The sequence below is a fragment of the Pristis pectinata genome, chromosome 9 (assembly GCF_009764475.1).
Source record: "Pristis pectinata isolate sPriPec2 chromosome 9, sPriPec2.1.pri, whole genome shotgun sequence".
Classification (NCBI taxonomy): Eukaryota; Metazoa; Chordata; class Chondrichthyes; order Rhinopristiformes; family Pristidae; genus Pristis; species Pristis pectinata.
In genome coordinates, this window is record NC_067413.1 from 55,339,121 (window position 1) to 55,363,071 (window position 23,951).

The following is a 23,951-nucleotide window of genomic DNA, read 5'->3' on the forward strand; positions in this document are numbered from 1 at the left end:
TTGGTGTGGTTCTTTTGTTGCTGGTTCGTAACAACGGGAAGTTATGTTGCACCTATATAATGGTTAGGCCACATCTGGAGTGTTGAATTCATTTCTGGTCTCCCCATTATAGGAAGGATGTGGAGGCTTTGTTGAGGGTGCAGAAGAGGTTTACCAGGATGCTGCCAAGATTAGAGGGCAGGAGAGGTTGGACAAACTAGGATTGTTTTCTCTGGAGTGGCGGAGACTGAGGGGAGACCCGCTAGAAGTTTATAAAGTTATGAGAAGCATAGATAGAGTAGACAGCCACTGCCTTTTTTCCAGGGTTGAAATGTCTAATACTAGAGGGTGTGCATTTAAGGTGAGATGGCTATAGTTCAAAAGGAGATGTGTGGGGCAAGTTTTCCTATACAGAAAGTGGTGGGTACCTGGAATGCGCTGACAGGGGTGGTGGTACAGGCAGATACTTTAGAGGCTTTTAAGAGGCTCTTAGATTGAATATGCAATGAATATGCAAAGAATGGAGAGATAGGGAGCATGTGCATGCAGAAAGGTTTAGTGTAATTAGGGATCATTAGTTTAAATAGTTCAACACAACATTGTGGGCCGAAGGTCCTGTCCCTATGCTGTAATGTTCTATATTCTATGTTATTCAGAATGAGAGAGGATGGAAAATGGAGTTTCACAAGCATCCATGTAGGATGACAATCATTACAGCATATAATTAGACAAATGAAAGAGTAGTTTTAAATTTGCAGCAAGATGTGCATTCAGGGTAGTAGTAGGTGCTGGGGGGAATGGATAATTAATATTGAAGGAATTGCAAGAAATTAAAAGACAACATTAACATATGAAGAAAAATGAAAATAAGTTTGGTTGTATGTTTTGGTAAAATGATATGCAATATTAATTCAAAACTAAAAGGGTAAACAAATACAGGAACCACTAAAACTAGCAGTTCAGGTTAATGAGGCCACAAAAAGAAAGACACATATCGCTATCATAAAAAGATGAACATAAATAAACCACATTTCTTCTTGTAAAAAAACAGACTGAGAAATGTTTAAAACTTTGAAAGATCAGACTGAGATTTTTTCAGCTTGTGCGAAGAGCAAAACAGCAAGATAATGGTCACCAAATTAAAAAGAATCAAATAATCAACTCTAGCTTTTTTAAAAAATGATCAGAATGTGGAAGTCTTTCTCAGAGTGGGTGAGGTGAACAGAAGATATACAAGGGAAAATATAAAATGGTTATGCTGATGAAATTAGATAAGGGTAAACAGGAAGAGCATGAAAGCAGCACAAACACTAGTATGTACAGATTGGGCTATACAAGAGCTCTTGGTTTTGAAATTCCCAATGATCTTTTAAAATGGGTACAAAATAATCTTTGTACTTAAAGATGGCAATACTGAAAAACTGAAAAATCCTTATCACAAGGATTACATACTTGTAAAATTTCTTCATATCTTCTTACTGTCCTTTGTAGATAATCATCCTTTTCAGCTATCTTTCGATATAGCTGGTTTACGTCCTCCTTGTGAGTTTCCAGTAGTTCAGCCTCAACTTCCTGAGCTTTTTCTAGGAAATAGAAAATTTACCTGAAATTATGGCACATATTTATCCATTAAAAATTATTTCTCTGAAAGCAGGCAATCCTCCACCTATCCCCGGGCACTCAGAAACCACAGCTAATGTAAATGATACAAAAGTACCACCTTGTTCATTGATTTTTCAATATGTCTACCCCTTTCATGAACCAAGATTCTTTCCATATGTTGTTGGGACACCTTCCTGTTAGCCATGAATACAAGCTTAAGCAACAGTTACTTTTCAGACTAAGAGCATATGAAAATTAAATGATCATCCACAACAAATTAATGTGAAAATTTCAGATATGCATCTGGTCAAATTTTCAAAGAATATTTAGAATTTAAATCCAATAATCAAGCTTAGAGAATCTGCATCAGGTTTGAATATCCTTCAAGATGAAGGCAGAAGCAGAAACCCTCATCAGGAAAAGTTCTTTATTAATCTGCATTTTATAAATCTTCATAAGTATTCCCTGACTGACAAACAAAGCATGCAATGTGTGCCAATCTCTGCTAATAATGCATTTTGTACTCCTCCCCTGCCATTTTGCTTTGTTCAGATCATAGTGCTCTATTTGTTATTGTGATTCATTGCAATTTCTTCTGTGCATTTTCAGAACTGCACCTCATCTAAGAAATCACAACAAAGTATAACCGTTATACACATTTATATATATTTGCATTTTTATAAAGTGTAACAATTATATAAAAGCCTGTAAAGCAAAGCAAACCATATGGCAACTGAGATACATGTAGCAATACCATCTCCCTGATTATAACATTCAACCCAGATCTTATTCTCAATGTGTTATACACATTTATATATATCTGCATTTTTATAAAGTGTAACAATTATATAAAAGCCTGTAAAGCAAAGCAAACCATATGGCAACTGAGATACATGTAGCAATACCATCTCCCTGATTATAACATTCAACCCAGATCTTATTCTCAATGTGCAATTTTTAAAAATTTCATTTGCAGCGTGGTAACAGGCCATTCCGGCCCAACGAGTCCGCGCCACCCATTTTTTAAACCCAAATTAACCTACCCGTACGTCTTTGGAATGTGGGAGGAAACCGGAGCACCCGGCGGAAACCCATGCAGACACGGGAGAACATACAAACTCCCTACAGACAGCGACGAGAATCGAACCCTGATCGCTGGCGCTGTAATAGTGTCGCGCTAACCGCTACGCTACCGTGCCGCCTATCCAACTCTTCTGTATGTTTGTCAAGTTTAGGCCCATTTGAATGGATTGCATTGAAAGTCATCAAATTGGACATTAACTCTGCTTCTTTGCCCGCAGTTGATGCCTAACTGTTCAGAATTTGCAGCATTTTCTGTTTTTATCCCATTGTTCATGGTACAAATAATCCAACATGATGAGAGTTCCATAGATTCAACATTTCTTGATCTAAGCATTTATTTTAATCATTTTTGTTGGAATATTTTCCACATACAGAGGATATGCTGAAAGACTTAATTCAGCTGAAAAACAGAAGAGCTTCTTGGAGTATTCCAAATAAAAGATTCAAACTCTGCAGGCAGAAAGTGGAATGACTTAAAGAAATAGGTCAGAGTAAGATTTGCTTATGTTTGCTGATGACTTTGACTCAGACTTTGCTGATAGCTTATCCATTCAATGCTCGAACTTCGCTTGAGCAATCTGAAAATAAGTTACTGCTCTGCATTCTTGTCTGAGCCCAGTATCATACTCTGCTCTAAATATTTATCAACTTTGATTCATAGGGTCAAACAGCATAGAAACATTCAGCCGATCTGGTCATGCCGACCAACATGTCCATCTAAGCAAGTCCCATTTGTCCGGGTTTGGCCCATATCCCTCTATATCCATGTACCTATCCAAGTACCATTTAAATGTTGTTAATGTACCTGCTTCAACCACTTCCTCTGGCAGCTCATTCCATATATTAACCACCCTTTGGGTGTAAAAGTTGCCCCTCAGGTTCCCATTAAATCTCTCCCCTCTGACCTTAAACCTATGCCCTCTAGGTCTCGATTCTCCAACTCTGGGAAAAAGGCTCTGTGCATTCACCTCATCTATGCCTCTCATGATTTTATACACCTCTTAGATTACCCCTCATTCTCCTAAGCTCCAATGAAAAGAGCTCCAACCTGCTCAACATCTCTCCATAACTCAGTCCTTTGAGTCCTGGCAACATCTTTGTAAATCTCCTCTGCACTCTTTCCAGCTTATTGACATCTTTCCTATAGCAGAGTGACCATAACTCAACACAATATTCCAAATGCAGCCTCACCAATGTTTTGCACAATTGCACAACATGACTGATGAAGGCCAACATGTCAAAAGCCAGCTTCACCATCCTGTCTAACTGCGACACCATTTCCAGGGAACCATGTACTTGTAAATCTTAGGTCACTCTGCTTCTCAAAACTCCCCTGGGCCTTACTGTTCCCAAAATTCAACATCGCGCAATTATCAGAATAAAAGTCCATTTGCCATTTCTTGGCCCACTTAGCCAGCTGATCAAGATCCCTCTGTAAATCCTGATAACCATTTTCACTGTCAATGACACCACCTATTTTTAGAGTCATCTGCAAACTCACGAACTATGCCTTGTACATTCTCATACAAATCACTGATATTGATGACAAATAGCAATGGGCTTATCACCAACCCCCTGGGGAACACCACTACTCACAGGCCTCCAGTCCAAAAAACACCCTTCCACATCACTCTCTGCTTCCTACTATCAAGCCAATTGTGTATGCAGTTAGCCAGCTCCGCCTGGATCCCACATGATCTAACTTTCCATAAATAAGGTTCCACATGGTGGGCTATTAAGGCCTTACTGAAGTTCATATTGACCATATCTAATGCCCTGCCCTCATCGACTTTCCTGGTTACTTCTTCAAAAAATTCACTCAAATTCGAGAGACATCATCTCCCATGCACAAAGCCATGCTGATTATCCCTAATCAACCCTATCTTTCCAAATGCTTGTATATCTTATCCCTCAGAATTGCCTCTAGTAACTTCTTAAGTCGCACAATGGTCTCTGCTTCAGCCTTTCAATAAAATTGTTTATGCAGAAACAGAAACACGAGGATCCAGTACAGAATGTCTGAGGAAACAGATGAGCTTCTATGCAACTGCTTCAAGTCAGTGGAGTGATCCCTATTCAAGGACTAAGCAGCCAATCTAAATGAGTATGCCACTATTGTCACAGACTTCAACAGCAAGTGTGTAGAGGACTGCGTATCCGAGAGGTCAATACGAGTTTTCCCCAACCAGAAACCATGGATGAACTGAGAGATCCACTGCCAACTGAAGTCCAGGTCTACATTGTTGAAATCGGGGAACACTGACCTATACAGGAAATCTAGGTACAAACTTTGTAAAGCTATTAGGGATGCCAAGAGACAAAACCAGAACAAAATAGAATCCTAGACCAGCCGTTAGTTGTGGCTGATGCTGTACCTGTCACAGCTTGCATGCAAAACAAGGTCAGGCAGTATTGTTGCCAACAATGCATTTCTCCCCAATGAGCTCAATGAAATGACACCATGCGCCTGTACCCACAGTCACCGTGGCAGACGCAAGATCAGCCTTCCCAAGAGTGAACCTGTGGAAAGCAACTGGCTGGATGGACACTCCAGCCACGTCCTCAGATCCGGTGTGGATCAGCTGGCAGGAGTATTTGCAAACATGTTTAACCTGTCTGTATCAATGGTGGAGATGGTTGAGAGCTTCCTCAGTGTAAATATCACCAACCAACCATGGTCCAACCATGTAGATGCTATGGCCAAGAAAGCACATCAGTGCCTCCACTTCCTCAAAAGGCAAAGGGAATTAGACATGTTCCCAATAACCCTCATCAATTTTTATTGATGCACGACAGAAAGCATCCTATACAGATGCATCACAGCTTGATATGACAAATTCCCTGCCCAAGACCACAAAAAATTTCAGGGAGTTTTGAACACAGCCCATTCTATGATGAAAACCAGCCTCCCCTCCATTGACTATCTACAAGATTCTGCATGGTAGGGTGGTCTGGAAGGTTAGGTCCCAAGACCACTTCTGCAGTAAGTGCTGAAGGCTGGAGGAACTTCTGCTCAAAATTGATGAGCTGGAGTCGCAGCTTCGAACACTGTGGAGTATCAGGGAGGGAGAGAGTTATGTAGATACTGTGCATCAGGAGACAGTCACCCCCCCCCCAGAGCAGGTACTTCTAGGGTTCAGGAAGCGGATAGAAGGGTGATTGTCAGGGGAGAGGAAAAGAAAAAGAAAGAGAACAGGTAGATAGTGCAGAGGACCCCGGAGGCTGTTCCCCTCAGTAACAGGTTTTCTGCTTTGGAAGCTGTTGAGGGAGATGACCTGCAGGGGCCTAGCAGCAGTAGCCAGGTCTCTGGCACTGGGACTGGTCCTGCTGCTCAGAAGGGAAGGGAGGAGAAGAGGAGGGCAGTAGTGATAGGGGACTCGATAGTCAGGGAAACAGATAGGAGGTTCTGTGGAAGTGAGCATGAATCCAGGATGGTATGTTGCCTCCCAGGTGCCAGGGTCCGGGATGTCTCTGATAGGGTCCACAGTATCCTTGAGCGGGAGGGAGAACAGCCAGAAGTCGTGGTACATGGTGGTACCAATGACATAGGTAGGAGGAGGGATGAGGTCCTGAAAAGTGAGTTTAGGGAGCTAGGCGGAAGGCTGAAGAGCAGGACTTCAAGGATAGCAATCTCAGGATTGCTGCCAGTGCCACGTGACAGTGAAGGTAAGAATAGGAGGAGATGGCAGATAAATGCGTGGCTGAGAAGTTGGTGCATGAGGGAAGGTTTTAGATTTTTGGATCACTGGGATCTTTTCAGGGGAAGGTGGGACCTGTACAGAGAGGATGGGTTACACCTGAACCCGAGGGGGGCCAATATCCTTGCAGGCAGGTTTGCTAGGGCGGTTCGGGAGGGTTTAAACTAGTTTGCGAGGGGGATGGGAACCAAAGGGGTAGGTCAGAGGAAGGAGTGGATGTGGAAAAGTCAGATCTAACAGGTAGAGAGGCTTTGAGGAAGGAGAAGTAGAGTACAGGCTATAGAAGTAGAAAGGTGGATGGGCTAAAGTGCATTTATTTAAATGCAAGAAGTATCAGGAATAAGAGTGATGAACTGAGAGCTTGGATGGGCACATGAGACTATGATGTTGTGGCTCTTGCAGAGACTTGGCTGTCACCAGGGCAGGAATAGATATTGAATATTCCTGGATTTCAGTGTTTTAAAAGGGATAGGGAGGGGGGCAGAAGAGGAGAAGGGGTGGCGCTACTGGTCAGGGATACTATTACAGCTGCAGAAAGGGTGGATAATGTAGAAGGATCCTCTCTAGAGTCAGTATGGTGGAAGTTAGGAACAAGAAAGGAGCAGTTACTCGACTGGGAGTATTCTATAGGCCCCCTGGTAGCAGCAGGGATCTAGTATTAGGTAATGAACTGGGTCAGGTGACAGATCTCTTGGTGGGTGAGCATTTGGGGGACAGTGACCACCACTCCCTAACCTTTAGCATTGTCATGGACAAGGATAGGAGCAAAGAGGACAGGATAATATTTAATTGGGGAAGGGCAAATTATGAGGCTATAAGGCTAGAAGTTGGGAGTGTAAATTGGGATGACATTTTTGAAGGGAAATGTACTATGGAGATGTGGTCATTGTTCAGGGATCTCTTGCAGCATGTTAGGGATAAATTTGTCCCGGTGAGGTAGAGAAAGAATGGCAGGGTGAAGGAACCATGGGTGACAAGAGAGGTGGAACAACTAGTTAGGAGGAAGAAGACAGCATACGTAAGGTGTAGGCAGCAAGAATCCAAAAGGGCTCGGAGGAATATAGGGTAGCAAGGAAGGAACTTAAGAAGGGGCTGAGGGGAGCAAGAAGGGGACATGAAAAGGCCTTGGCGAGAAGGGTTAAGGAAAATCCCAAAGCTTTTTTCACATACGTGAAGAGCATAAGGATGACGAGAGTAAAGGTAGGACCAATTAGAGACAAAGGTGGGAGGATGTGCATGGAAGCTGTGGAAGTGGGTGAGGTTCTCCATGAATACTTCTCTTTAGTATTCACCAAGGAGAGGAGCCTTGATGACGCAGAGGGCAGTGTTGGTAAGGTGAATGTTCTAGAGTATGTGGATATCAAGAGAGAGGATGTGTTGGAGCTGTTAGAAAATATTAGGACAGGTAATTCCCAGGGCCTGACGGGATATTCCCCAGGCTGCTCTGCGAGGTGAGGGAGGAGATTGCTAGGATCTTTGAGTCCTCATTGTCCACGGGAATGGTACTGGAGTATTGGAGGGTGGCAAATGTTGTCCCCTTATTCAAAAAAGGTAGTAGGGATAGTCCAGGGAATTACAGACCAGTGAGCCTTACGTCTGTGGTGGGCAAGCTGTTGGAAGGGATTCTTAGAGATAGGATCTATGAGCATTTGGAGAATCATGGACTGACTAGGGACAGCCAGCATTGATTTGTGAAGGGAAGATCATGTCTCACAAGCCTGATAGGATTCTTTGAGGAGGTAACCAGGAAGATGGATGAGGGTAGTGCAATAGATATGGTCTACATGGATTTTAGTAAGGCGTTTGACAAGGTTCCACATGGTAGGCTTCTTCAGAAGGTCAGAGGGCATGGGATCCAGGGACGCTTGGGCGAGTAGATTTAGAATTGGCTTGCCTATAGAAAGCAGAGGGTTGTGGTGGAGGGGGTGCATTCAGATTGGAGGGCTATGACGAGTGGTGTCCCACAAGGGTCGGTTCTGGGACCGCTGCTTTTCATGATATTTATTAATGACTTAGATGAGGGGGTAGAAGGGTGGGTTAGCAAGTTTGCAGACAACACAAAAGTCAGAGGTGTTGTGGATAGTGTGGAGGACTGTAGGAGATTGCAGAGGGATATTGATAGGATGCACAGCTGAGCTGAAAAGTGGCAGATGGAGTTCAATCCAGAGAAGTGTGAGGTGGTACACTTTGGAAGGACAAACTCCAACGTGGAGTACAAGGTTAATGGCAGGATTCTGGGTAGTGTGGAGGAGCAGAGGGATCTAGGAGTTCATATCCACAGATCACTGAAGTTGCCTCACAGGTGGATAGGGTGGTTAAGAAAGCTTATGGGACGTTAGCTTTCATAAGTCGGGGGATCGAGTTTAAGAGCCACGAGGTAATGATGCAGCTCTACAAATCTCCAGTTGGACCACACTTAAGAGTACTGTGTCCAGTTCTGGTCGCCTCATTATAGGAAGGATGTGGAAGCGTTGGAAAGGGTGCAGAGGAGATTTACCAGGATGCTGGAGAGTATGAATTATGAGGAGAGACTAAGGGAGCTAGGGCTTTACTCTTTGGAGAGTAGGAGGATGAGGGGAGACATGATAGAGGTGTACAAAATATTCCTCTTAGATAGAGTGGACAGCCAGCGCCTCTTTCCCAGGGCACCAATGCTCAATACAAGAGGGCATGGCTTTAAAGTAATGGGTGGGAGGTTCAAGGGAGATATCAGAGGGAGGTTTTTCACCCAGAGAGTGGTTGGTGCATGGAATGCGCTACCTGGGGCAGTGGTGGAGGCAGGTACACTGGTCAAGTTCAAGCGATTGTTAGATAAGCATATGGAGGAATTTAAAATAGGCGGATATGTGGGAGGAAGGGGTTAGATAGTCATAAGCGAGGTTTAAAGGTCGACACAACATGGTGGGACAAAGGGCCTGTATTGTGCTGTATTGTTCTATGGTTCTAAATCCAGGGAGAGCAAATTAAGTGGATTCAAAATTGGCTCAGAGGTAGGAACCAGAGGCTGGTGGTTGAAAGTTGTTTCTCAGAATGGAGGCCGGTGACTAGTGGTGTGCCATAGGGGTTGGCGTTGGGACCCTTGTTATTTTTCACTTATATAAATGATTTGGATGCAAATGCACAAGGCTTGATCAATAAATGAGCGGATGATACAAAATTAGGTATTGCTGATAGTGAAGAAGGTTGCTATACGTTACAGGGGGATACGTTACAGTTAGGGAAGTGGGCCAAAGAATGGCAAATGGATTTCAATACAGATAAGTGTGAGGTGATGCATTTTCGAAAGTCAAACCAGCTTAGGACTTATACTATAAATGGTAGGGCACTAGGGAGTGTAACGGAACAGAGGGACCCAGGAGTACAAATGCACAGTTTGTTGAAAGTGGTATCACAGGTAGACATGGTGGTGAAAAAGGCTTTTAGCACTCTGGCCTTCATTAGTCAGGGCACTGAGTATAGGAGTTGGGACATTATGTTGCAGTTGTATTAGTCGTTGGGGAGGCTGCAACTGCAATACTGTGTACAGTTTTGGTCACCCTGCTATAGGAAAGACCTGGTTAAACTGGAAAGAGTGCAGAAAAGATTTACGAGGATGTTGTCAGGACTAGAAGGCCTGAGTTATTGGGAGAGGTCGGGTAGGCTACGTCTTTAATCCTTGGAGCGTAGGTGAATGAGGGGCAACTTTATAGAAAAGTTTAAAATTATGAGAAGCATAGATAAAGTGGATGGTAACAGTCTTTTCCCCAGGGTAGAGGAGTCCAAAACTGGGGGACATAGATTTAGGGTGAGAGGGGAAAGATTTAAAAGGGACCTGAGCGGGCAACATTTTCACACAGAGGGTGGTAAGGATATGGACCAAGCTGCCAGAGGAAGTGGTTGGAGCAGGTAGAATAGTATCATTTAAGGAGCACTTGAGTAGGTACATGGAGGGCTGGGGCTTGGAGGGATATGGGCCGAATGCAGGAAGTTGGGACTAGATGGGTGGGCACCATGGTCAGCATGGACTCGTTTGGCTGAAGGGCCTGTATCCGTGCTGTATTGCTCCGTGATTCTATTTGGACCTCCACGATAGATCATGTTCAAATTAACAAATCCTTTCAAGAATTGTATTCTTCTTTATACCAATCAGAATCCCCTGAGGATCCTACATTAATGTATGAATTTTTAAGCGATCTGAAGATTCCCCAACTATCTTTAAATGAACGTTCTACATTAGATGCTCCCATTTCAGAGGAAGAAATAAAGAAAGTAATATTTTCAATGAACTTGGGTAAAGCATCAGGCCCTGACAGATATATAGCTGAATTTTTAAAATCCTTTTCTGATATTCTTGTTCCCTGGTTAACCAAAATTTTTAAAGATGCCCTATCAGTGGGTAAACTACCACAATCTTTCTATGAAGCAACTATTTCTTTAATTCTTAAGAAGGATAAAGATCCCACTGATTGTGCATCTTATAGACCTATTTCTTTATTAAATGTAGATTCAAAAATATTTTCCAAAATATTGGCCTTTAGACTGGAAAAGGTTCTTCCACAAATTATCGCTGAAGACCAGACAGGATTTATTCACAATCGTTATTTACATTTTAATATTAGGAGATTAATGAATATTATATATACCCCTTCATCCCAAATTCCAGAATGTGTTGTTTCACTAGATGCTGAAAATGCGTTTGACAGAGCCGAATGGGAATATCTATTCATTACACTTCAAAAATTTAATTTTAGCCCTAAATTTATATCTGCGATTAAAATGATTTATTATACACCTATGGCTTCAATACTTACTAATAATCAAAGATCTCCTTTGTTTAGGCTTTTTCGAGGTACTAGACAAGGTTGCCTGTATTATTTCCCTTTATTATTTGATATTGCTTTAGAACTCTTGGCTATTGCACTCTGGGACTCTACAAATATATGTGGCATTACTCATGGACAGAAGATTCATAAGATCTCTCTCTACACAGATGACCTGTTACTTTATATTTCTAAACCGGACGAATCTATCCCCACAGCACTATCACTACTAGATCAGTTTAGTGTTTTTTCTGGCTGTAGATTAAATCTTAATAAGAGCGAACTTTTTCCATTAAATATGCAAACCCCAATTTATAGGCAATTACCTTTTAGATTGGTAACTGACTATTTTATGTACTTAGGTGTTAAAATTACCAAGAAACATAAGGACTTATTTAAGGCTAATCTATTGCCTTTAACTGACCATGTTAAACAATTATTTACTAAGTGGTCCCCACTGTCTTTATCATTGGTAGGCAGAATTAATGCAGTTAAGATGAATATTTTACCAAAATTTTTATATTTATTTCAAGCGATTCCAACTTTTGTCCCAAAATCTTTTTTTGACACTATTGATTCTAAAATTCTTTCATATATTTGGCAGAATAAAAACCCAAGGTTAAGTAAGAAATATTTACGAAAACTAAAAAAGGATGGTGGTATGGCCCTGCCTAACTTTAGATTACATTATTGGGCAATTAATATCAGATATTTAATTTTTTGGATACAAACTTGAATTTTCATTAGTTTCTATTTTAGGAGCTTCACTCCCTTTTGCACTTACCAAATTAAGTAAACATATGATTAACCCAATTGTTAAACATACAATACGAATATGGTTTCAATTTTGTAAATTTTTTGGATTGAATAAATTTAACTTGTCAAGTCCCATTCAATCTAATTTTTTCTTTCATCCATCCAGAGTTGACTTAGCTTTTTCCATATGGAAAAGGAAGGGAACAGTATGTTTTCGTGATTTATTCATTGATAACTGTTTTCCATCTTTTGAACAATTGTCTAACAAACACAATTTGCCTAGATCACACTTTTTTCGATATTTGCAGATTAGAAATTTTCTAAAAGATACTATACCCTCTTTTCCGACACCTTACAAAACCGAAATTACAGAAAAAATTTTAGGTCTTAATCCTTATCAGAAGGGCTTGATAGCAATAATCTATGATTTAATTATAAAAATACGTCCAGAATCACTGGACAAAATTAAGAATGAATGGGAAAGCGAACTCCAGACATCTTTACCTACAGAGACTTGGAAGAAAATTCTCCATTTAGTTAATACACCTTCAATGTGTGCCAGACACTCGTTGATACAGTTTAAGGTAGTTCACAGGACCCATATGTCAAAAGATAAGCTAGCTTGTTTTTATCACCATATAAACCTTATATGTGACAGATGTAAGTCGAATGTGGCTTCTTTGACACACGTTTTGGTCCTGTCCTCTTTTGGAAAAATATTGGAAAGACACTTTTAACATTATTTCAAATGTATTGAAGATTGATTTACAACCTCACCCTATCACTGCAATTTTTGGATTACCAAGGATAGAGTCTGGTCATTTATCTGCTTCCGCTAACCGTATGATTGCCTTTGTTACATTAATGACCAAACGATCCATTTTGCTTAAATGCAAGGATCCAATACTCCCTACTACTTTTCAATGGTTCTCTCAAACTATATCATGTTTAAACTTGGAAAAAATTAGGAGTGGTACTGTTGATCCTTCACTTAAATTTGAAGATATTTGGAGTCCATTTATTCAATATCTTCACATGATATAGATCCCTTTTCAATAACTTTCCAACTTAGAGGAACGGAGTTGACGACATAGTATTGCTCTGTTTCTACTGAGAAATTTTAGTCCAGTTTTTTTTTCTTTTTTTTTGTTTGTTTTTTAAAATTTTTTCTGTTTTTAGTTTGGTTTGATGTATATCATTTTTCTTATTGATTTGTTTTTTTTCTTTTTCTTTTTTTAATTTATATAATAAATCTTTTTCTTTCCTTTCTTTTATATTATATTCACTTACTAAGAGATCATTGGATCCACAGATTTTTTAAAATTTTATTGTTCTTTATGATTATCTGTGCCATGATTGTTCTCCTGATCTCTTTGTATTACATGTACAAACATTGATGTTGTATATTAATCTGTATTAATTTGAAAACTAATAAAAAGATTGAAAAAGAACAAATAGGCAGGTTGGCGAAAGACAACATTGACCATCTGTCAGGGCATTCAGTACAAGTTTTTTACTCAGAGAGTGGTGAGTGCGTGGAATGGGCTGCCGACAACGGTGGTGGAGGCGGATAAGAAAGGGTCTTTTAAGAGACTTTTGGATAGGTACATGGAGCTGAGGAAAATAGAGGGCTCTGGGTAAGCCTAATAATTTCTAAGGTAGGGACATGTACGGCACAGCTTTGTGGGCTGAAGGGCCTGAATTGTGCTGTAGGTTTTCCATGTTTCTAAGATGTCATGTTACAGCTATACAAGATGTTGGTGAAACTGCACTTGGAATACTGTGTGCAGTTCTAGTTGCCTGGGTACAAGAAGAATTTCATTAAGCTGGAAAAGGTGCAGAAAAGACTCATAGGGATGTTACCACGACTGGAGGGCTTGAGTTACAAGGAGAGACTGGATTGAATAGGACTTTTTTCCCTGATGTGTAGGAGGCTGAGGGACTTTAGAGAGACTTATAAAATCATGAGGGGCTTGGAAAAGGTAAATGGTTATAGTCTTTTTCCCAGGGTAGGGGAGTCTAAATCAAAACAGCATAGGTTTAAACTAAGAAGGGTAAGTTTTAAAAGGGATCTGTGGGGCAACTTTTTCCACACAGAGGGCTACACGGAACGAGCTATCAGAGGAAGCGGTACAGGTGGGTACAATTACAACATTTAAAAGATATTTAGTCGGGTACAGTGAAGGTTTAGAGAGATATGGGCCAAATGTGGGGAAATGGTACTACCTCAAATAGACAAGGACAGCATGGATGAGTTGGGCCAAAGGGCCTGTTTCCATACTGTATAACCCATTTATTTTCCTACTCTTTCCATTCTTTTTAAATGCATGTGGAATGAATGGCAACACTCTCCACAATGCTCAGTGTGGCTCTTGTTACAATGCAAAAAGTATATGAAGGTTGAAAATCCTACTTAATTGCATGAATATCATATTGAACCAACAGCTTTAGTGAAGTTATTTGACTATCAAAGGTTGAAGTTTTTCCATCACAGTTAGAGATGTATTGAAGAATGATCTATGATCATTTAGTTCAATAAATATGTACAAAATCACAACTTTTCCACTTACTTATAGCCTCTTTGACTGATGTATCAAGCTCTTCTTCTTTCTGTGCTAATTGTGTGTTGAATTGTCGCATTAACTGTTTGAGAGTTGAGTTGTGTTTCAGCTGCAGGTCCTCCAATTCTAGTCTGCAAATCAAAAGATTAGTTGCCAGCAAAATCAGCTTCATTATATTTTTTGCTTGGCTCAAAATAAAATGGTCGCATTATTATCTTTTTTTCTCATGGAGGTAGAGTAAGCAAATAAAATCACAAGCTTAGCACATGAAGTATTTATGTAATAGAGTCACATGGCACGGACAAAGGCCCATCAGCACACTGAATCTATGCTAACCATCAGGCAACTGTTTACACATCTCCTTTTGCCTCTTCATATATCAACCAAATCCCCCTATTCACCTACCACTAGGGTAAGTTGCAATAACCAACTAATATACCAGCCCGCATTTCTTTGGGATGCAGATGGCAATTGAAACACCTACAGAAATCCCATGTGGTCTGAAGGAGAATATATCACTTCCAGACAGACAGCATCAGAGATCAGGATTAAACCTGAGTCATTAGAGCTGTGAGGCACCAGTTCTTTCAGTTCCACCACTGTGTCACCCTAATTAGACGACATTACCTATTAGATTACATCTCTTCATACCTGCAGATCAAGAACAATAGAATATCTGCTTCCAGGACAGATTGCATACAGCCAACACCATGTCTTCTAAATTTTTCAAAACAGTTTATGTCTTCCCCTCCCAAACAAGAAAACTTTCCAAATATAATGCTTGCCACCTGAACGTAGAGTTCATTTATTGGATTAATATGGTTGACACTTAATGATCCTGTAACTAAACTTCCCATTAAAGAAGTGCACATGATGATTTAATACCAACATTGATTCCTTTGTAATCTGAGCATATTTCCAGATGTGGTCAAGTCAGTCAACATAAATCGGCATTGCTCACGCATCTGATAGCCCTACAAAGCTAACGATACTAACCTCTCTCAGACATCACCTGGAATTTTAATGGACCAGGAGTCTGTAATGCTTCTCACCACCTACCCTACAAAAGTCAGTGTTCATCAGCAGAGTAAGAATTATGTACACAGGAAAACATAATTTGTTTTCTTGATCTTATTATTGATTTTCCTTTCCTCTTAACTTCTGACTATTTAGATACTAGAGAGCCATTTGCACAGTTTTCAATTCCGAGAACCCAGGTTTTTCTATATTATGTGCTGAGTTTGGAGATTTTATAGAACATAGAACAAACAGTACAGCACAATACAGTCCCTTTGGCCCACAATGTTGTGCCGACCTTTAAACCTCACCTAAGACCATCTAACCCCTTCCTCCCATATCCCTCTGTCTTAAATTCCTCCATATGCTTATCTAGTAATCTCTTGAATTTGACCAATGTACCTGCCTCCACCACCACCCCAGGCAGCACATTCTATGCCCCAACACACTCTCTGGGTAAAAAACCTTCCTATGATATCTCATGGAACATAGAAAAACTACAGCACAATTCAGGCCCTTCGGCCCGCAAAGCTGTGCTGAACATGTCCCTACCCTAGAAATTACTAGGCTTACCCATAGCCCTCTTTTTTACTCAGCTCCATGTACCTATCTAACAGTCTCTTGAAAGACCCTATCGTATCCGCTTCCACCGCTGTTTCCGGCAGCCCATTCCACGCATTCACCACTCTCTGAGTAAAAAACTTACCCCTGACATCTCCTCTATATCTACTCCCCAGCACCTTAAACCTATGTCCTGTTGTGGCCACCAATTCAGCCCTGGGGAAAAGCCTCTGACTATCTACCCTATCAATACCTCTCATCATCTTATACACCTCTATCAGGTCCCCCCTCATCCTCCATCTCTCCAAGGAGAAAAGGCCGAGTTCCCTCAACCTGCTTTCATAAGGCATGCTCCGCATTCCAGGCAGCATCCTTGTAACTCTCCTCTGCACCCTCTCTATGGCTTCCACATCTTTCCTGTAGTGAGGTGACCAGAACTGAGCACAATACTCCAAGTGGGGTCTGACCAGGGACCTATATAGCTGCAACAATACCTCTCGGCTCCTAAATTCAATTCCCCGATTGATGAAGGACAATACACCATATGCCTTCTTAACCACAGAGTCAACCTTCGCAGCCGCTTTGAGCATCCTATGGACTCGGACCCCAAGATCCCTCTGATCCTCCACACTGCCAAGAGTCCTATCATTAATACTATATTCCGCCAACATATTTGACTTACCAAAATGAACCACTTCACACTTATCTGGGTTGAACTGCATCTGCCACTTCTCAGCCCAACTCTGCATCCTATCTATGTCCTTCTGTAACCTCTGACAGCCCTCCAAACTATCCACAACACACCCAACCTTCGTGTCATCCGCAAACTTACTAACCCACCCCTCCACTTCCTCATCCAGGTCGTTTATAAAAATCACAAAGAGTAAGGGTCCCAGTACAGATCCCTGAGGTACACCACTGGTCACCAACCTCCACTCAGAATATGACCCTTCAACAACCACTCTTTGCCTTCTGTGGGCCAGCCAGTTCTGGATCCACACTGCAATGTCCCTTTGGATCCCATGTTTCCTCACCTTCTCCATAAGCCTTGCATGGGGTACCTTATCAAACACCTTGCTGAAATCCATATACACTACACCTACTGCTCTCCCTTCATCGATGTGCTTAGTCACATCCTCAAAAAATTCAATCAGGCTCGTAAGACAGGACCTGCCCTTGACAAAGCCATGCTGACTATTCCTAATCATATTATACCTCTCCAAATGTTCATAAATCCTGCCTCTCAGGATCTTCTCCATCAGCTTACCAACCACTGAGGCAAGACTCACTTGAAGATCTCTCTTGAACTTCCCACCCATTAAGTGAAAGCCAAGCCCTCTTGTATTGAGCGTTGGTGCCCTGGGAAAGAGGCGCTGGCTGTCCACTCTATCTATTCTTCTTAATATTTTGCACACCTCTATCATGTCTCCTCTCATCCTCCTTCTCTCCAAAGAGTAAAGCCCTAGCTCCCTTAGTCTCTCCTCATAATGCATACTCTCTAAACCTGATCCTAATCTAGACACAGTTGTGAAAATCCTACCTTTAATTTACTTCTTTCAGCATAAAACTCAATCTTTAAGTTTCATTTAGCAACAAACAATCTGCTGGCGGAATTCAGCAGTTTAAGCAACATCTGTGGAGGGGAGGGGGATTTATTGACGTTTCAGGTAGAAACCCTGCATCAGGACTTGAGCTGACAATTCCTTGTTTCCACAGATGCTGCTCAACCCACTGAGTTCCTGCAGCAGATTGTTGCTCATTTTATTTGTTTTTAAGTCTCAAATTTTCATTTAGTTTACTTTTAAAATTACATCAGTTAAAGCACCCAAAGATATAGGAATTTGCCAAAAATGAATCTCTCATTTCCAACATTTCAACATCAAAGAGCAATTCATAAGCCTCAAAGGTGAAGAATTTTTAAAGTCATAGAGTTGTACAGCACAGAAACAGGCCCTTTGGCCCACCATGTTAATGTTAACCTTTTTGCCTATGTACACTAATCACCTCTGCCTGCGTTAGGACCCAGAAACATGGCATGGCGACATTTTGTGTAGTATTCTGCCCCCAGAATACTACGCAAAAATGCGATGCATTCCAAATATCAACCACCTTCCAAAACTAGGGGGCATAGATTTAGGGTGTGAGGAGAAAGACTTAAAAGGACTTGAGGGGCAACTTTTTCCATGTACAGGGTGGTGAGTACATGGAACGAGCCACCAGAGGAAATGGTTGAGGCAGGTACAATAGTATAATTAAGAAGCACTTGGATAGGTACATGCAGGGATGGGGCTTAGGGGATATGGGCTGAATGCATGAAATTGGGACCAGGTGGGTGGGCACCATGGTTGGCATGGACTCATAAGAACATAAGAAATAGGAGCAGGAGTAGGCCATCTGACCTGTCAAGCCTGCTCTGCCATTCAATAAGATCCTGGCTGATCTGGCCATGGACTCAGATCCACCTACCTGCTTTTTCTCCATAACCCTTAATTCCCCGACTATACAAAACTATACCTGTGTCTTAAATATATTTAATGAGGGAGCCTCTACTGCTTCTCTGGGCAGAGTTCCACAGATTCACTACTCTGTGGGAAAAGCAGTTTCTCCTCATCTGTCCTAAATGTATTCCCCCGAATCTTGAGGCTATGTCCCCTAGTTCAAGTCTCACCAACCAGTGGAAACAACCTTCCTGCCTCTATCTTATCTATCCCTTTCATAATTTTATATGTTTCTATAAGATTCCCTCTCATTCTTCTGAATTCCAGCAAGTATAGTCCCAGGCGACTCAATCTCTCCTCATAGGCTAACCTCATCTCTGGAATCAACCTGGTGAATGTCCTCTGCACTACCTCCAAGGCCAGTATATCCTTCCTCAAGTAAGGAAACCAGAACTGTACCAGTACCCTGTACAATTGCAGCATAACCTCTCTACTCTTAAATTCAATCCCTCTAGCAATGAAAGCCAACATTCCATTTGCCTTCTTGATAACCTGTTGCACCTGCAAACCAACCTTTTGCAATTCATGCACAAGCACTCCCAAGTCCCTCTGCACAAAAGCATGCTGCAAACTTTCACCATTTAAATAATAATCTGAACTTCTATTTTTCTTTCCAAAATGGGTGACCTCGCATTTACCAACATTGTACTCCATCTGCCAGACCTTGCCCACTCACTTAACCTCTCTCTCTGAAGACTCTCCGCATCCTCAACACAATTTGCTTTTCCACTCAATTTAGTGTCATCAGCAAACTTAGATATGCTACACTTGATTCCCTCTTCCAAATCGTGAATGTATATCGTGAACAGTTGTGGGCCCAGCACCGACCCCTGTGGCACCCCACTCACCACTGATTGCAGCCAGAGAAACATCCATTTATCCCAACTCTCTGCCTTCTATTGGTTAACCAATCCTCTATCCATGCTAATACATTACCCCCAACTCCATGCATCCTTATCTTATGGATGTCTTTTATGTGGCGCCTTATCAAACGCCTTCTGGAAATTCAAGTATACATCATCCACCAATTCCTCTCTATCCACTGTGCTCATTATATCCTCAAAGAACTCCAGTAAGTTTGTCAAACAGAACCTGCCCTTCTTGAATCCATGCTGTGTCTGCCTGATGGAACCACTTCTATCCAGATGGCTTGCTATTTCTTCCTTAATGATAGCTTCAAGCATTTTCCCGACTACAGACATTAAGCTAACTGGCCTATAGTTACCTGCCTTTTGCCTACATCCTTTTTTAAACAGTGGTGTGACATTCACTGCCTTCCAATCCGCCAGGACCTGCCCAGATTCCAGAGAATTTTGGTAAATTATCACAAACGCCTCCACTATAACTTCCGCCATTTCTTTCAGTACCCTGGGATGCATCCCATCAGGACTGGGGACTCCACTAGTTTGCTCATCACTACCTCTTTAGTGACAGTGATTGTATTGAAATCCTCGCCTCCCATCACATCCATAACATCTCTCTTTGGCATGTTAGACGTGTCCTCCACTGTGAAGACTGACACAAAATAGTCATTCAAGGCTTTAGCCATTTCCACATTACCCAATATTAATTCCCCCTTCTCATCTTGCAAGGGACCTATGTTCACTTTAGCCACCCTTTTCCATTTTATATAATGATAAAAACTTTTACTAACTGTTTTTATATTTTGTGCTAGTTTACTTTCATAATCTATATCACCTTCCCTTATTGCTTGCTTAGTGGTCCTTTGCTGCTTTTTAAAATTTTCACAATCTTCCAGTTTCCCACCACTCTTGGCGACTTTGTATGCGTGAGCTTTTAGCTTGATGCCTTCTTTTATTTCCTTAGTTATCCAAGGCTGGCTCTCCCCACCCTTACTGTCTTTGCCTTAACTGGAATATACTTTCGTTGAGCACCGTGAAAAATCTCTTTGAAAGTCTCCTGCTGTTTGTGACCTGTCCCACCAGAAAGCCTGTGTTTCCAGTCTACGCGAGCCAACTCTTCCCTCCTTTTTTCCATCTTGGAACCTTGCAGCCTAATGGCATGGACATTGAATTCTCCCACTTTAAGTAATCCCCACACCCCTTCCACAAACCACCCCCTCACAATGCTTCTTCTCTTCTTCCCTTTCCTAGCCTCTCTCTTTCTACCCTTTTTTCCCCTTTCTCTCTTTACCTTTGACCCATCCCCCAGTGGATCTGCTCTCCCCACCTCCCCTGCCTATCACTATCTCTTACCTGCATCTACCTATCACCACCTTGTGCCCACCCTGCCTCCCCTCTTTTGTCCACCTATCACTGCTCTGCTTTCCCTCCTTTATATTGGGCTTCCCCTTTTCCTATCTTCAGTCCTCACCTGAAACATTGACTACCTACTTTTCTCCATGGATGCTGCCTGGTCTGCTGAGTTCCTCCAGCATCATAGTGTTTTTCCTCCCTCATCCCATTGCAGTCTCCCTTGTTTAGGCATAATACACTGGTTTTAGATTGAACGATTACACCCCCCATTTGTATGAGAAATTCAATCACACTATGAACACTCTTTCTAAGAGGATCCCTAGCTACAAGATCTTTAATTTTACCTGTCTCATTGCACAGGACCAGATCTAAGATATCATTTTCCCTTGTAGGTTCACTAATGTACTGTTCAAGAAAGCTATCATGGACGCATTCTATGAAGTCCTCCTCAGGAATGCCTCGACTAACTTGATTCACCCTATCTATGTGGAAGCTGAAGTCCCCCACGACAACTGCGGTTCCATTCCTACATACATCAAATATTTCTTGGTTTATTGCCTGTGCCACTGTAATGTTATTATTTGGTGGCCTATGGATGACTCCCACCAGTGATTTTTTTCCCTTTACTATTCCTAATCTCTACTCAGATGGATTCAACATTCTGCTCCTTAGATCTTATATCATCTCTCACTATCGCCTTGATCTCATTCTTAATTAAGAGCGCTAGCCGACCCATTGGGCCAAAGGGCCTACATCCGTGCTCTATGGCTCTATGACTTTCTGTGTAAAAAACAGATTAACCCTAAAGATCCCCCTTGAAACTCCTATCTCTGGAAATTAGTTCAAATCTGGCAGAATTGTTCACATTCTATCTGGTCTGGAAAAAACTGGTGAAACTATCAAGTTAGTTTACAAGGGAGGAAAGGAAAGAGAAAGGGAATGAGAGCAGCTCTTTAACAAAGGCTTCACTGAGAAGGCACAGGTAAGAACAGTTAACGTTTTATTTTGTTGTCGATCCTTAGTCCTTGATTCAGTGCAGGCAGGATGGTAGTTAGGGCAGTGGAATGCTCCTCCTGCAAGATGTGGGAAGACAGGGAACCTCACAGTCACCCGGATGACTACATCCGTGGGAGATACACCCAGTTGCAGCTCCCGACAGACGAGGTCAAGGAACTGGAACTGGATCTGGAGGTACTCAAGATAAGCCAAGAAGCTGAGAGCTTCATGGATGAGACTTTTAACGAGGTGGTCACACCCAAGATACAGGCTTCCGAGGGACAAGATCTACCATCACTTGGATAGTCAAGGCCTGATCAAGAATAGTCAGCATGGTTTTGTGTGTAGGAGGTATGTCTGATGAACCTTTTGGAGTTTTTCGAAGAGGTAACTAAGGGGATAGATGAAAGTAGGGCAGTGGATGTTATCTATATGGACTTTAGTAAGGCCTTTGACAAGGTCCTACATGGCAGGCTGATCTGGAAGGTTAGGTTGCATGGGATTCAGGGGGAGCTAGCGAGGTGGATTCAGAATTGGCTCGATGATAGGAAGCAGAGGGTGATGGTTGAAGGTCGATTCTCCGACTGGAGGCCCATGACTAGTGGGGTGCCCCGGGGTCAGTGTTGGGACCTCTGTTATTCATTATGTACGTAAATGATTTGGATATGAATGTACATGGCACAATTAGCAAGTTTGCTGATGATACTAAATTAGGGGTCTTGTTGATAGTGAAGCAGGCTACAATGAACTACAAAGAGATCTTGATCAGTTAGGGAGATGGGCAACTTAGACAAGTGTGAGCTCTTGCATTTTGGACAGCCAAACCAGGGTAGGACTTGTACAGTGAATGGCAGGGCACTGACAAGTGTTGTGGAACAGAGGGACCTGAGAGTGCAAGTGCACAGTTCGCAGAAAGTGGTCATACAAGTAGACAGGGTGGTAAAGAAGGCATTTAGCATGCTGGCCTTCATTGGTCACTGCATCAGCTTTAGGAGTAGGGACATTATGTTGCAGTTATACAAGTCGATGCAGTTATACACCTAAATATCCTTAGCTAATTCACTGGGGAAAGCACATCTTGCACAGTTGGCCTTTCTAAACCACAATGCGGGAAAGTGCTCAGTTTTGTTTCAGAATTGCTGCTGTTCTAATTCTACATGAAAGCACAGGACAAATCTGATCAGCAGGTCCATCATAGGTTACATTAACACAACTTGAAGCCCACCAACAATACAAGACACATTGCTAAGACTTGATTAATAGCTTTCCAGGCAGCACAGTTGAAGTCCCTGCAGTTCAGGCTGCAATACAATTTGGGCTGATGGGTATATCAGCCACAGTGAAGATTAACCTGCAATGCACGTGGAACAATGGATTATACACTGCTCTGTGAATGCACAGAAATAGATGGCAGAAAAATGAGGTCAAACTTAACAGAGTCAAATTTAACACCAACAGTAAAATATTCTAGTGCAGTATCAGACAGTGGCCAGTGAAAGGTATGGAAACTATGGCTAGGGAATGAAATTGATATGAGAACCAAGCATGGTGGCTTTAGTCTTCCCAATTTTGAATGAGAGAAATGTCTTGGATGTCAGACAAACAATTTGACAATTTAGAGACAGTGGAGGGGTTAACATGGTTTGGTCTGCCATGCAGACAATTTCAGATGGAGAAGTGGATCATCTTTTGTCACAATCACATAGGATGTTGTTAGTAGCCTTAATTGGAACTGCGGAGGGGCAGAAGCCTGAATAGACAAATTCAAATAAGGAGTCTATTGCAAGATGAGAGGATCAACAGGAAAGGGAAATTGGAGATGGGGCAGTAGCTGCAAGGGTAGAGGAGTCAGTGTTCTTGTTTCATGACAGCAGATTCGAAAAGGGAGACAGACTAGCTATGGAGAGAGAATAACTATCATCAATTGACATAGAAGTTAAGAAGGGAACTTGGCAGGTCAGCAGTTAAGTGGGAGCATGTGGAGCAAGAGGTGTGTCACTTGAACGAGATAAGTTTGCAGAGCCCACAAAGGGAGAAAGGGAAAAAAGAGAGGAAGATGCATGTTTAGAATGCTTTTTGGAAGTACTTCACAAGGTCATTGTGAAATAAGTGAAGCTGCAGGTGGTTTCAATCTCAGGACAAAAGGGTCCATGAGGTCCCTGCATTTGCTGTTGGAGCAGAGTAC

The 23,951-nt window shown here is 41.9% G+C and overlaps 1 pseudogene; it reads right to left on the minus strand.

The window, feature by feature from the left end:
- Positions 1-23,951, minus strand: part of LOC127574521 (golgin subfamily A member 4-like) — a 247,048-nt pseudogene that overhangs the window by 57,791 nt on the left and 165,306 nt on the right.